The 15,072-nt window shown below is 47.6% G+C and overlaps 1 protein-coding gene across 4 annotated transcripts in view; it reads right to left on the minus strand.

Moving 5' to 3' along the window:
* Window positions 1–15,072, minus strand: part of PLXNA4 (plexin A4) — a 476,129-nt gene that overhangs the window by 408,859 nt on the left and 52,198 nt on the right. The window lies entirely within an intron of this gene.

Below are 15,072 nucleotides of genomic sequence, written 5' to 3' on the forward strand. Positions count from 1 at the left end.
AAATGAACCAAAATGGTCCCAAAATGCACGAGCGCTCCCGGGGGCTCTCCCTGGGATCAGTTCTGCTCCATTGGCACCTTGGAGTTCATTCCCAATTCCAGCTCCAGCCCATCAGTCCCACCCTGCTTGTTTTTCTCTCTCCAGCCCACGGTGTTTGTGCTCCTGGGCTGAGGTTTGGATCATTTGTCCTTGGTGCCCAGCTGGAGCAGGAATTGTTTTGTGTCCCTGCTCTGTGCACAGAGCTCACCATCCCTGATTACAAAACCCAGACCCACACCCTAAAGCAGCACAGAATCTGAAAATATAAAAGCCAAAACCTGAGGCATCAGTGCAGCAAAACTCACCTGTGACTGTCAGGTGTGTGATCCCAAGGAGATCCCAGCCTCCTCAGCCACTCCTAACTCCCTGAACTCGCTGGCAGTGCCCCTGGTCACTGCAGGTGCCATAAATCCTGCAGGCTTTCTTGCCCTTTTAAGCAAAACTAAAGGTTTTCCCTCAGCTTTTAGCAGTTGAGGAAGAGTTTGTAACAGCATCAAAAGGAATCCATGAATTAGGGGGTGCCAGGTCTGTTCCAACCCCATTTTCTCCCTAAACCACCTGAGTTGAAACTGCAGCCCAGTGTCCCTACTCTTAAGCCACCTCCTCTATGTTCTTTGCCAACTCCAGGTGCCTGGCCCAGGTAAGAGACCCTGACCTCCACAGAAAAGGTTGAATTCCACCTGCAGTAGAATGAAGAAAATACAAAGGACCAAAAGAAATGGCCCCGTCTGAACATGTTAATCAAATTTCCAGCAGGAAAACCCTGCATACAGTGACCCTGCACTGAGCTTTTCTATTATCATCATTGCATCGTTGAAGCACCTCACGATCACAAATGGTTGATGAGGCCCTTATCAAAGCAGAGAAACACCATTACTGTCACTTACAGCCAGGGAACAGAGAAATAAGAGATGTTCACATCTGAACAAGTTGTCCTCAGCCCCCCTAAGCTCTAACGGAGAGAAAAAAAAAAACCTTTTTGGACATAATTCACCTGCCCTGCTTTAGGGCAGTTTCATTCTCTTGCAGAATGAGATGAGTTGTGTGCTGAAAGGTCTGATTTCTCTCCTTGGAGTGGGAAGGAAGTTGGCAGAACTTCCTAGGAATGGAGATTTCCCCATTTAATGAGCTGAAACCCCACTCTCCAAAAGCCAGGTCCATAAAAGTCAGTAGCAAAGCAGGAAGCGAGTTCAGGATTCTTATATTTTAGTCTGATCAAACTGTAAGTGGACATCAAAGGTGAACAGAGCCAAAGGGTCACCCCAGGAGGAAAAAAATTGTGGGGGCTTGAAGGAAGTTCCTTATGAAAAAGAAACAGAGGAGATGGAGGAGGGAAAATGGGAATATCCTAAAAAGCAAGTTTAAAGGACATTCAGGCAAGGTGATTAGTGGAAGAAAGGGGATAGATGACAGAACAGCAGAGCTGGGGGTCACACTGCTCATTAAACACTGCAGATGTGAGGATGATCCAGAAGGAACACACACTGACTGTCCCACTGAAGATATATGGGAAAAACCTTGCTCAGACACTATCTCCAGTCCAGATAGTGTAAAGGAGGATCTCAGTCCTGCCCCAACCATCATCCTCCCACCCCACTCTTTGATTTTAATAACTGCAGGATAAACAGGGAGAGCAGACAGACAAGCCTGAGATCATCCAGAGATCACACAGGGAGCACAACTGGGAGCAGATCACACCACAGCCTGAAACTCTGAGAGTGAACTTCCAGGGAGTTTGACTCTGATTCCAAATTTCACAGCTTATTTTTAATTAAAAAATAAAAACTGAGAAGTAGGTTTGGGAGCTGGGTGACAAGGCTGACCTGGAGGGAGGAGCTGCAAGGTGGCCACCAGCACCTTTCCATCAGGAGAGTGAAAACAACAAAAAGCAAGGGCCCAGCTCCCTGAGCATTCAAAGAGCTGTTAATGAAATCACCTGCCACAGAGAATTGACAAAACATAGAAAATAAGTCAGTTCAGAGTCTGCCAGAGCATCCCTGGCATGCTGGCATGGACAAGGGGATATATTTAGTGCCAGTGAGCTCATCTTTCCTAGCAGTGAGGAGAAGGGCAGCACTGCCATGGCAATGTCAGCGAGGGCTTGGAGAGGGAAGAGCCTGAGATTTCCTTAACAGGGAAAGAAGCAGCACAGAGGCTCCACCACAGGGCAGGGGGCAGGCAGGGGCTGCAAAACCAGCAAGGTGAAAACCCTGGGAGGCAAAAAAAAAAAAAAAACAACCCAACAAAAACCACAGAATATCAATATTGATTAATAAAAAATGGCAGAATCTGTGTAATGACTTTGGGGGTGTTGAGCTCCTGTTGCCACATCCCAGCCTGGGACTGCTCAGAGCTTTTCTGGAGGGGTTGAGCTCACATTCCCCTTGCCAGGTACCCTCGTTCAAGCTAAAAACTAATCCTTTTTTAACAGAAGGGCATAAAACACCTTGGTGAACAGCCCTGCACCTGCACTTCCACTCATTGTGCTGACAATTTGTTAAAGCAGAGCATTGCAATATTAACTAGAACAGATCTTCCAATCTCCCGCCCTCCATCTCTGCTTTACAGCACTGCCAGTCCCCTAAGAAGAGCCAGATTCCTCTAAAAAGTGAGAGGTTGGCTTAAAAATCATGAATTAACAATCAATGCTCAGCTTTGGCTTGCTATTATAGTTACTATCAGTGTCAGGATGTGTTTGGGACTGAATTTATGTTATAAATTTACCTGCATCCCTTCAGCCCCTTTCCCTCAAAACAAGAATATCCCAAGCATGTGCCCCAAAGCCAAAGGCACATTTTACATCTCTACATGAACAGATGTAATACACCAGGGCAGTCCTGCACTGCTCACCACATTAAAATATATTCTTTTCCTGCTATATTATGATAATTTATTTCACTGCTGGGGCTCCCAGGTGAGTTCAATCCTCCAGCTTCCAAGCAGACAAAAATGCTAACCCGGCAGAAGAAGTTTAACAAAGAGACTAAAGGCAGCAGTCTCATAAGATCTCCCACCTCTCCACATATTGCAGACTAAGACAGACGTGCAAGGAAAACAGAGACATACAAATTTGCAAACATTTTCTCTTTTTTTTTTCCTTCTCTCTCCATTAATAGAAAAATTAGCTAAAAATTCAGAATTTAGGTGGGATTTGGGGAATTAATTTACATCATCGCACGGGGAGAAAGGGCTTGAAAGCATCAAAATATTTTGACTTTTCCATCTCACGGTAAAAACATCTGTGAGAGGAGAACTAATTAAATAAAAATAAAAGAGCAAGGAGGGAAAGGGAGGGGAGGAAGTCAAATAACCATAAGTGGTTGTTTCATAGACCGTACAACTTTCACAGCTTGTTTGTTATGTTGAAAAAGAGAGGAGGGAGAAGCAATCAGTTTTGATTTGGCACGGGGCTGCGTTTGGGTTGGGTTTATTTATTTCTTGTAAAACGCTGTAAGAAAACAAGAAAATGAGTTATCCTCATTGCAAGAGACACTCCATCCCAGCAGGATGCCAGGGTCTCATCTCTTCCCAGAACAGAGATGCTGTCTGAAGGGCAGGAGGAGCATCCTTATCACTCAGGTTCCTTCTCTGTCCTCAACACCTTCCCTTAAACCCCGAGGAGATCAATCGGTGCCGCAGGAAACCCGAGAGAAACCAACCCACAGAACTTTGTGAGCACTGGGGGGGAAAAGATCAAAGTGCCTGTGGTGTGAGAAACCACATCCACCCCAAGTAGATATCACAAGCCATAAACTCCCCCTGGTAACCCAGCCCTGATCAACCACACGACAAACACAGGGAGATTTGCACAGTGCCAGTCGTGGTGTTTAATTAGATTTCATCAGGAGGGGTCCTGAAAAATTCATATGATGAGGCCTCTGCCAAGTCTTGGTGATAACCTTTTTCAGCTGGCATCGCTGGAATTTATTGCCAGCTTCAGTTTACAAAAAATAAATTAATTCATAAATTAAATAAAATGCCAAGAAGTCGGAAGGATGACTCCAGAGCTCATCCATGAGGATCTCAGCAGGGTGGGATGCCAACACAGCTGCCAGCAGAAGCAGAGGTTTTCCAGATCCAGTGTGCTGGGGTCCTCTGCTGCAAGAAGAACCCACCAAAACCCCCCCAGGAGCTGCTGTTTTGTCATCCAAAGTGCCCCAGCTCTGGGAATCACCAGCAGGACACGTTCAGCACGACAGAGTGTAACCAGAGCTGAAACCCACAGAGGACTTGCTCCCAACTTTCTGCTTCCCTTGGCACCCCCTGGGGCCCCAAACCATCTCTCTGCAGAGCCTTGGAGTGTTCCACGGGATTCCTGCACACATCTCCAGGCTGGCTGCTCCAAGGGGGATCCCAGCTCTTAGGGGTGATGTTCCATGGGATTAAGGGGTATCTCCACAAACGCAGTCCTGCCACCTCTAGTCAAGTATGGACACCAATCCAGCTGGCAAACTTTTTTTTTTTTTTTTGGGCGGGTTTTGAATTTGAATATCTCTCCAACTCCTTGTAATTCAACGCCTCTTTTAGTTTAGAGGAGGAAAGACCATCCATCCTTGGTGCTAGAGTGACATTGGTTAGAATGAAGAAATCCAAGAAATTTGAGTCAAATCATGAGAAAAAATCATTGACATCAACCTGGATTTGACGCCACCAGGTTACACTCAAGTCTATAGGTTCCTGCCACAGCCAGGATGATTCTTTTGGGTCACCCTGGTCACAGCATCCCAGGGGGACTTGGCAAATCTCATCTTTGATGAGCTGCCCTGGTCTAGCCTTCAGTCCATATTTCTACACCACTCACCCAGCAATCAAAGCCTTCCTAATTCCAAAAAGGGCCAGGAACCTGCAGCTCTTCCATATGGTTCCATTTAGGAGAGGTGAGAGGCCACTGACAGGGTTTGGGAGGTTAAAGAAAAAAACAACAAAGCAAAACAAAAAGACAAGTGTCAGAACAAGCAGGAACAGATCCCTGAGTCCCACACAGCAACACAAATCTTCTCTCCCACAGACACCAGATGGGCTGGGGCTTCCAAAAACCAGCACAGCTCCTCCACACCAGTCCAAAAACCAGCACAGCTCCTCAAAGCAACCAGCAATCCAGCAAAGTTTGCCTCCAAAAACCAGCACAGCTCCTCCACACCAGTCCAACCACCAGCAATCCATCAAAGCCTGCTCCAAAAACCAGCACAGTTCCTCCACACCAGTCCAAAAACCAGCAATCCAAAGCTGGCCTCCAAAAACCAGCACAGCTCCTCACAACAACCAGCAATCCATCAAAGCTGGCCTACAAAAACCAGCACAGCTCCTCCACACCAGTCCAACCACCAGCAATTCATCAAAGCCTGAGCATTCTTCACCACAGAACAGAACGTGACAGAGCCAAAGTCTTGATAAACCAAAATGAAAGAAACATGAGAGGAAGGGCTCAAGTTGGAAAGAAACAAGGGGGATTTTATCCCTGATTTTATTTCTCCAGCCTCACCAGCAGCATTCACAACTCCTGGATGTGCTGGTGGCATTGAAGTTCCCTGCCAGGGGTTCACAACCTCTGCACTGATCAGGAGATCAGGGGTGCAGGGGAGATGTGGGGAGAGACCTTCAAACCATCCCCAGCCCTAACAAAGGGAGGCACGTTCCTTTTTGCCTTCAAATTAACAGCTGGCTCCTAACTTAAACCTCTGGTTCCTACACTTCCTTGTCATTAGAGGGAAAAACTCTTTTTCCAAGGGTCCCTCCTGCAAGCTGTGGTGCCTTCTCCAGCAACACAACTAATTACACTACTTTTGTTTGCTCTGAACTCACCCTGCCCTTGTCAGGCCAGGAGTTGGACTCTGATCACCACCACAACTGCCTAATTATGGGTCACAAACCAAACAGCCTCCCCCAGCCTGAAGACCAGCAGAAAGGAGGAGAAAATCACTGTTAAATATGCATTCCCCTGTGTTTCCTCAGGGGTACCTCCCACAGCTGCTCTCAAATTAGAGGGTTCCTAGAGGTGGGCTGGGGGAGCTGCTTAAGGCAAATTGTTTTCATAGTGCAATAGTCAGAGAACAAAACCTGCAGGGCATGTGTTTACTCAAGAGATTTTTTTTTGCATTCATGGACACATTTGCTCAAAATAAATTTCAAAATTATGTGTCTGTGGCTATTCTGTTTTCAGCCCCTCCAGCCCTGCTCTGCTGCCTGCACAGCAAGGATTTGCAGCACCTGGGAGATGAGCTAAAGGTGTCAGCCCAGACTGCAGCAGCTACCTGCAGGAAATAGCCCAGCTGAGACTCAAAAAGCAGAGTCAACCTGCAAAGTGAAGAGTGGGGACGTGAAATTTCGGTGCAAAACATTCCCCACAGGCACAGTGGGATCCTGTAAAGAGCTTCAGAGAGCCACAGAATATCCTCAGTTGGAATGGACCCACAAGGATCATCCAGTCCAACTCCTGGTCCTGCTCAAGGCACCCAAAAATCCCACCCTGTGCATCCCTGAGAGCATTGTCCGAATGCTCCTGGAGCTCTGGGAGCCTTGGGAATGTGGCCATTCCCTGGGGAGCCTGGGCAGTGCCCCATCACCTCTGGAGGAAGAACTTTTCCTTAATCTCCAACCTGCACCTTCACTGCACAGCTCCAGGTGTTCTTTGGGTCCTGTCACAGAGAGGAGCTCAGGCTCTGCCCCTCAGGAGGAAGCTGCAGACTGCAATGAGGTCTCCCCCAGACTCCTCCGCTCCAGGCTGGACAAACCAAATGACCTCAGACACTCCTCAAATGGCTTTTCTCCATCTTCATTGCACTCCTTTAAACACTAATGGCTCTATAATTATCTTTTTTTATACTGTGGTGTTCAAATTGCACACAGGACTTGGAGTGGGAGCAAAGCAGGACAGTCCCCTCCTTCAACCACCCAGCAAAGCTGTTCCTGATGCCCTCCAGGATGTGGATGGTCCATATTTCACTTGGCATTGAGCAGGAGGTGAGGGGCTGAGGGAGCTGGGGGTGCTCAGCCTGGAGAAAAGGAGACTCAGGGCTGGCCCCATCGCTCCCACAGCTCCTGGAAGGTGCCTGTGCCCAGCTGGGCTGGGCTCTGGCTCCAGGCAGCCCTGACACAACCAGAGCACACAGCCTCAAGCTGTGCCCAGGGAAATTCAGGTGGGAGAGCAGGAAAAAGCTTTTCCAGAAAGGTGATGAAGCTCTGGGATGGCTGCCCGGGGAGGTGGTGGAGTCACCAGGCCTGGATGTGTTTGAAAAGCCTGGATGTGGCACTGGGTGAGCTGAGCTGCTGGGGCTGGGCTGGGCTCGATGCTCTTGGAGCTCTCTCCCAACCCCAGGATTCTGGGAATTCTGTGAAACCAAACCTGGATCTCAGTGCCAAGGTTCACCTCCTCAACAGTGCCCAGCTCCTTTCCTCTGCCCAGCCCTTCCTAAGGACAGGAGCTGCCACACTGTGGTGCCTGCATCCCCCCATAGCCACTGGCCAGAGGAGAGGGAGGAGGTGGGAGAGTGAGGAGCTGATTTTGGGCACAGATTTGGTGAGGGGGATGGAGTGAAGGACGCTGAAGAGATGGATGCACAGCTCCTTATCACGGACTTGCTCTTCTTTCAACTGGCTCCCTGATAACATACGGAGCTTAATCAAATATGCAAATGATGTCCTATCTAGAGACAAGGGAAACAGAGAAATAAACCCAGAGACCATGCATGAAAACAAGCCGATAAAATAACGGAGTGGGGAGAAGGTTTCCTCTTTTTGATAAAATTTCAAAAGATTAAATTAAAGCAAAACTAATTAGGAGAACCCCACTTAAGCCGACTTCCCTTAAGAAGGGTCAGCAGGCAAGAGGCATTCAAATCAAAGGCAGATGCAAGAGGCACTTCAAGGGCTCCCTGAAAAGTCATTATCCCAGTCAAAAAGGAAGGGGATGGAGAGGAAGAAGGCATCACAAGAGCCTTTTTGGCTGGGCATCCATCCGGGAATTCACTGGAGTGTATGGAGAGCTAAAGAGCCTCTCTGTCACCCTGGAGAGCAGAAGGAGCAGGTGAAGACCAAAGCTGATCCCCTGATGTTCCAGCCACAGAGAACACAGGGACAGAGAAACAAATGGACCAGAGGGACGCGGAATGAATTTGTTTTCCTTGTATCCCACCCCTGCACGATTTCCATCGGCTGTGCTGCCGTTCTGCAGCCTGACACCCCACAGAGCTGCTGACACCATGCAGAAAATCACCTGCCACCAGCACAGGGCAGGTGACACAGCCAGCACAGCCAGCTGTCCCCTGGGAGGCTGCAGGACCCATGGATTCCAGCCAGGAACAGGCAGCAGGACATTGTTCCCTGTCTCCTCCTGTTTGGTTTTGTCACTAACATCCCCCTGCCTGCTCAACGCACATCCTCATCCCTCTGTAGGGAAATGCAGCTCTGCAAAGCTGTCAGATGCAGGCTGCATTTAAAGGAAGGGTTTGAAGAGATGAAAGTACAACCTGCTGCCTTCCCTGCTGCAGTGGGCTCACTGGAGCCTGCTCTTTCTCCTGCAGCTGGGAGTGAAAACACACAGTGCAGAGCTGCTGGTGTAGAATTTGGAGGCATTAGACAGTTATTTGCAAATCTCAATGCATGATCACAAGATTCCATCTCTGACAAGACTCTGAGTCACAGCTAAACCAGAATATCCCCAAAAAAAAGAGCAGCACTCAACTCATGCAGGAAAAGCACCCAGCAAAAGCACAGCTCAGCCAAACCCCGCACACCAGCAAGGAGGTTGCTGAGTAGTCAGAAAGCAGAGAGGACTACTCGAAGGAGAGACGTGGAAAATTAATTGCTCTCTGCCAAAAAGCAGGCTCCAGTTCTTCCCAGGAACAGCCTTCATGTCACAGGATAAAAAAAAAAAATTCCTACTGCAGTTAGACACTGCAACAAGCTGCAGTGTGAGACAGGGACAAGTTGTAGCTGCAAGTCCCAGAGCAATGGAAATGAGGGAAATGAGGGATGTGAGAGGCAAAGCAGCCACCAGCAGTGATGGAACCCTCAGTGGGTATTACAAACAAGTGCTGGCTGCACCACTTCAGCAGCAGAGCCTGGACAGAGCCCCTCTGATGTGGGTTTAGGGCAGAGGATGGATCACAGGCTGGAAGGGACCTCACAGGTCCTCTAACCCAACCTCCTGTTCAAAGCAGGTTCTGCTGGGAGATCAGACCAGGTCGTTCTGTCAATTCTGGCCTTGAAAGTCGCCAAGAATGGGAACTGCTTCTTCAAGGTCCTCATGGACAAAAAGCTTTTCCTTCTATCCAATTGGAATTTTTTCATGCCAACTTATGCCTGCTGCTCCACATCCTCTCCTTACTTACCAACATGAAGAGCCCTTCTCCAACTCCTCAATAACCTCCCTGTTGGCATGCGAATGCTGTAACCTAGGCCCTTCCACGTTTTCTCATCTCCAGCCTGAATAAACTCATTTCTCTCTTTCCCTCCTCTCAGGGTGGGTTCTCCACCTCCTGGCCAAATTCTTGACCCTTTCCTGAACTTCTTCTGGTTGTCAACAAAGTTTTTGTTCTGAGTAGCCTGAAACTGAGTGCAGGATCTGGATGTGGCCTGGCAATTGAGCCCAAGGTGATCACATTCCCTCCATCTACTGCCCCTATTTGCATATCCTGCATCTTTGATTTCACCCATGGGAACAGAATCCTTTCATGTTTGGGTGATGTTCTAGGCCCTTATGATCACTAGACAATGATTATTTACACAACCCAGGAGAAATCGTGCCACTGCCCGATGTCCACATTGATTCCCACCATGCCTTTCACCCAACGCGAGTACCAAGTGCCAAGTTCACCACAGCTACCAAAACCACAACTTTGAGTGTTTCAGCCAGAAAAATTAACTGATTTCCAGGCACCCAAGCTGGCAACAACCTCTCAAAAAGAGGCTGCACATCACAGTAGGACACAGACGACGGCAAACCTCAAATTCTGACAGGAACCAGCATCACTCCATCACAAGTCAGTGAAGCACCTGGACTCCTGCTGGCTCAGGAAGCTGTGAGGAGAGGCCTGGGTGAACCAGCCCCTCTTGCAGAAACCATCTTCCCAGCAGGAGCCAGAGCCTCTCCAGCATGTTTTCAGAGCAGTCAAGTCCACCTGCCAAACCGCTGAGGAAAAAAATAAAATTTAAAAGATCCTCAAGTCTTTAAAGGCAGCAGAGGGAAGGAGCAGGGAGCTGAGTTTCCCTGCTGGCATTCTCACAGAGCTGTCAGCTGCAGAATTCCCTCCAGGGAGCATCAAAACTGAGCAGGGCTCCTTGTTTTGTGTGTATTCAGAAACCCCCTGGCCTGGAGAAGCAGAGAGATCTCTGGCTGTGGCTGCAGCTACCACCAAAGTGACATTCCATGCATGGCAATCCCAGCGCTGCCACCTCCTCGGGTGGGAGGTAAACCCCAACCTTGGATTGGAACTGGGACCCCAATTCCACGGGCAGGGACACCTTCCACTCCACCAGGTTGCTGCAAGCCCCATCCAACCTGGCCTTGAAGGTTTCCATTCCCAACTTAGCACTTGCCCAACACCACTGTGAGAGGGGCCAAAGGGAGAACTGCAATTCCCAGCTCCCAGATTTTAAATTCTCCCTGTGGTGCTTCATCTCTGGATCCAAGGTGAGCAGGGTGCCAAGGGCTCAGAGGTATCCAGAGGATGGATAACCCATGGAACTGGGCAATACTGAGGATGTTCTCCTCAATAGAGTTGATACCTGGTGGGAAGTGCTGGCCAGATTTCAGAGCTGTTGGATCCAAACCTTCACCCAAAACAACATTCCACATCTAAGAACCCTTCAAAGACCACAAACTGATTGGATTCGATGAGAAATGAAATGCAGCCCACAGAGAAGGTGTTGTTTTTTAAGTCAAAGTTCTCTCTCTGCAAGGAATTCAGCATAGAAAAGGCTTTGAGGGAATTATTTGGATGGAATAAAAATAAACCAAACAATGTCTTACTAGGAAGTTTCAAATAAAATAAAATTTCTACTACTCCATCATCAAATAAACATTTCAAAATCGACCAGAGCTCTTTTTTGGTGAGAAATGCAATTCCTGGGGCTGCTCCCAGGCTGACATTTTTGTAAGCTCAACTCACCCTTTACACCTGCACCTCCACACAGAATTATTGCAGGTAAATTGTATTTCTTTGACTGGAAATGATCTGCACAGAAGCAATGACCTGTAAATTAAATGCCTGGGGAAGGAATACAAGGAATATGGAATACTGCTCCACTCCCTTAGTGATGCCAGGTAATAGGGGCACCAGGAAAAAAATCCAAACCAAGTGGGTGCATCCCTGCTTTTCTCCTGCCACTGGAGTGAAGAGCAGAGTGTGGAACGAGAGAGTGAGCAAAGGAAAAATAAAAAGCCAGGAAATTTTGGCAGCTGCCTGTTTTACAGCAAAGTGGTTTGTAGGGAGAACATCCCCAGGAATAACTCCTGTGCTGTTTGCAGGGAGAGAAACCAGATATTTGTTAAACTCAAGGGAGTTTCTTTTTGCATCTCCTGAAAGAAATCACTAAAAACTCCCAGGGTTGTCAACTGCATTTCAGCCACACGTTTTGCCTGAAGCATTCCCCAGGGTACAGAGGGGTTTGCAGCCAAGGAAGCCCATCAGGATCCCTGGATTGCTCTAAAACTGTGGTACAGACTCATGGGAGCACCATGGGACAGCCAGCACAGGAGGAATCCGACACTGGGTTCTAACCAAAGCACAGCAAGATGAAATATTTCTCATTAAACAATGCCACAAGTGGTCAGGAGCTGGTTTTCCATCCCACCTGATCAGTTAAGCTGTTTGAGGTGACCACACACCTCAGAGCACTTAATATATTAATTTTCTCAGCACTCTTTGAGCAAGGAAAACATTCCCTGCCATTTGCAAGAGAGAAAACAAAATATGGAGACACACCAGAAGTTCCTGGCAGAGCAAAGGACTGGCCTCTTCCCTGGGCCACCTTTCTCCATCCTCAAGAAACCACAAATCCTCAATAAACCTTTAATGCAAGGACAGTGGTTTCTATGTGTTAGACATGGAGAATTTTTCCTTTTCCATAGCTCTTCATTTTTATCCTTTTTTCATTTTTATTTCTTCATTCTGCAGGGCCGGGCTGTGCTGTGGACAAGGCAGCAGGAACTGGAGGGAATATTTCTCCAGCACATTATTCTGTGCCTTCCTGATGGACTGCACGTGGAGCTTTGTGAATGAGCAGAGGTTGCAAAATGTATTTTGCCTGGGGCAGTGAAATAGCTGGGGCCAACCGTGTCATTCGGTTTCACTCACACTTTCCCTACCCTATCTCTATCTTGGTTTTTCCTTTTCTTTCCCTCTTTGTTGTCTTGGTTACATGGGCAGATTCCTGATACTCTGCTAGTATTCATTTTAATGATATGTTCCTGTAAAGCACAATATTTTCCTTCAGTTGTGTGTGCCACTGGATAAATTCCTTTGACACATGTGACATTTGTATATCAACTAACAGATATTGCTTTATGACTGTGGGTATTTTGCAGAGCATTCATGGATCGCATAAATCAAAATCTGATGCACAGTCTGCCACTTTCAAACATTAAAAAAAAAACCCACACAGAGAGGAAAATACTGAAACTGCGGGGAAAAAAAAAAAAAAGCAGCAAAGTTTCTCCAAAACCATCTTGTAATGACTTGCAGCAAGTCTTCTGAGCACAGAATAAATCCTGCTATCTTGGGGATAATCTCAGAACTCCTCTTTCATGCCATCCAAAATATTCCACTGCAGCTTGACCGAGGAGCTGCACTGCACCAGGAGAAGCAGCAGAGTGTGACACGCCTGGTAGAACCCAACAGCACAAACAAACAAAAAAAAACATCCCAGCTCCTGGGATTTGTCCAGGAGTTTCATCTAATCCTACAAGGCTTACTCCAATTTACCACTGTTTTTGAGCAGAAAACAAACATTGTGCTAAAATAATGGATTCTGCTGGAGCTGTAGTCCCAGTGCAGAGTTTTCCTGGCAGCACCTGACTGGTGAGCCAAGGTGGAAAACAGCATCCAAAGGTTCATGGCAGGGGTCAAGGAGCATCAAGGGAAAATCCCGAGTGCCAAACCACCCAGAGGAGGTGACAGGTTGCTGTCCCAGGGTCAGGCACCCTCAGGAGCACTGGAAGGGGCAAATGTGAGGAGGAGAGTTGGGAATTGCAGAAGCCACAGCAAGGATTGGGCTGAACCTATAGCACCTACAGGTTTTTCCAGGAGTCTGGATCAACTGGTCCAAAACAATCACACGTGGTTATGTGAAGGAGTCTCATTTTGTTTTCTGTTCTGCCTGCTTGGGGGAAATTCATTCACCTGAGCAAATTCCAGCCCTGCTCCAACTCACCCAAAGTGAGAACTACCACAAGTAGAACATTCAGTGTGTTAGGAAAAAGCTTCATTTTATTCCCTTTCTCAAGTTACATCAGCCACTTCAGCTCTCCTCATTCTTTACCCTATAAGGCTGTCCCTGCTCCCTACCACACTCCATAAAGCACAGAAAGCTTTCTCTCCTATTTTCCCCTATTAAAAAGGAATCAGATCTTGGACTCTGCAATGCGACCTGCAAAGGCAAAGACAGAGCTGTGGCTGAGTTTTCTTCTTCTGAAGCCAAAAAAAAAACCCAACCAAAAGCTTGTGAGAGCAGGGAGAGCAGTCATTAAGAGTTTAGGTCTTTTTGATATTTACCATTCAGATCTCAGCTGCCCCATTTCCCTCCATCCAAGACACTGACTGGAGAACTGAACAGTTTATTATGATATCACACATGACAGGGAAGCAAAAGCTAATTAGCCAGGGAAGATTATTTTTATTATGACCATTTTAAAAACAATTTGGCTCTTTTTTCACATGCCTGAATAAAAAAATATCCCACCATATTTTCTTTTCAAAAACAGGAGCAGCCTTTCCTCTGCTTCGAGCAAAGCCAGAGACATTTGCCAGTGGGCAGGATCCCATTCCTCCCTCTGCATGGGGGAAATGCCATCTGAATTTACAGCCCAGATTTGCTTTTCAAGTGAAGAAACAGGTAGAGGAATAAAACCAGAGATTCCAGACTATCCCCAAGCATCCATGAACCAACTCCCTTCACTCCCCACAAGGCACAGTGGGTCACCTTTTCACAGCACTTTATTTGCCCCAACTTGGAAGTCTTTACTTGCAAAAGGGATTTAAAGAGGAAACATCATAAAGCATCACCAGGCTCTGCTAACCTCCCTTCCCAGCTTCTCCCAAATCTCCATTACCACGGCCAAGCCACCATCTCCTTGCACAGGCAATGTTTTACCACACTCCTGGGCTGAACATTCAGACCAACACTGTCAGACTGGCACAGAGGGGCTGAAATGGAGGCAGTGCCCATCATTAGCCTACTTCCAACAACTCTCCTTTCCTTGGGAAAGCCACAGGCAGAGGATCCCACCTCTCCAGCCTCTCTGAGGGCTTCACAAGGCAAACCCCAGCCACGCCATGGGCACATTTCCAGTGAGAATGCCCAGAGAGGAGCACAAACACGCTCTTGATTCTGTTTGTGCAGCATCAAGCATAAACATAAACCCCATTATGGCTCAGGACACAGCTTTCCTTTGATGCAAACCCTCTTCCCTCAGTACAAACCCCCAGCCTGACGTCAACGGGGCGGCCGCTAACCCCGTGCTGGGCTCGTGGTGAAATCACAGCCTGGTCACACTGCTCTGAAGAAAGATCTCCAGAGCATAATTCCTGTTTCCCAAACTTCAGCCCCAGTCAGTTTTTCTCCAGCGTGCACAGACACCCTGTGATCAATGGCTCAATTAGAGATGGTCCGAACACCGAAAATCCTGCTGGATGCAAATTACATCACGTCCATCTGCGACTGGGGCTGTGGTTTGACTTCTGAAGCATTAATTTCTTGATGAATAACCATTTGGAAGGAGGATTTTATCCTTTCTCAGATCATCTCTATCCCTTGAGGGTGAAACACAGTTTTTTTGCCAACCAAACCATTTTTTAATCCTCAAAACAGGAGCAC

Source organism: Lonchura striata, chromosome 1A (assembly GCF_050655825.1).
Source record: "Lonchura striata isolate lonStrDom1 chromosome 1A, ASM5065582v1, whole genome shotgun sequence".
Classification (NCBI taxonomy): domain Eukaryota; kingdom Metazoa; phylum Chordata; class Aves; order Passeriformes; family Estrildidae; genus Lonchura; species Lonchura striata.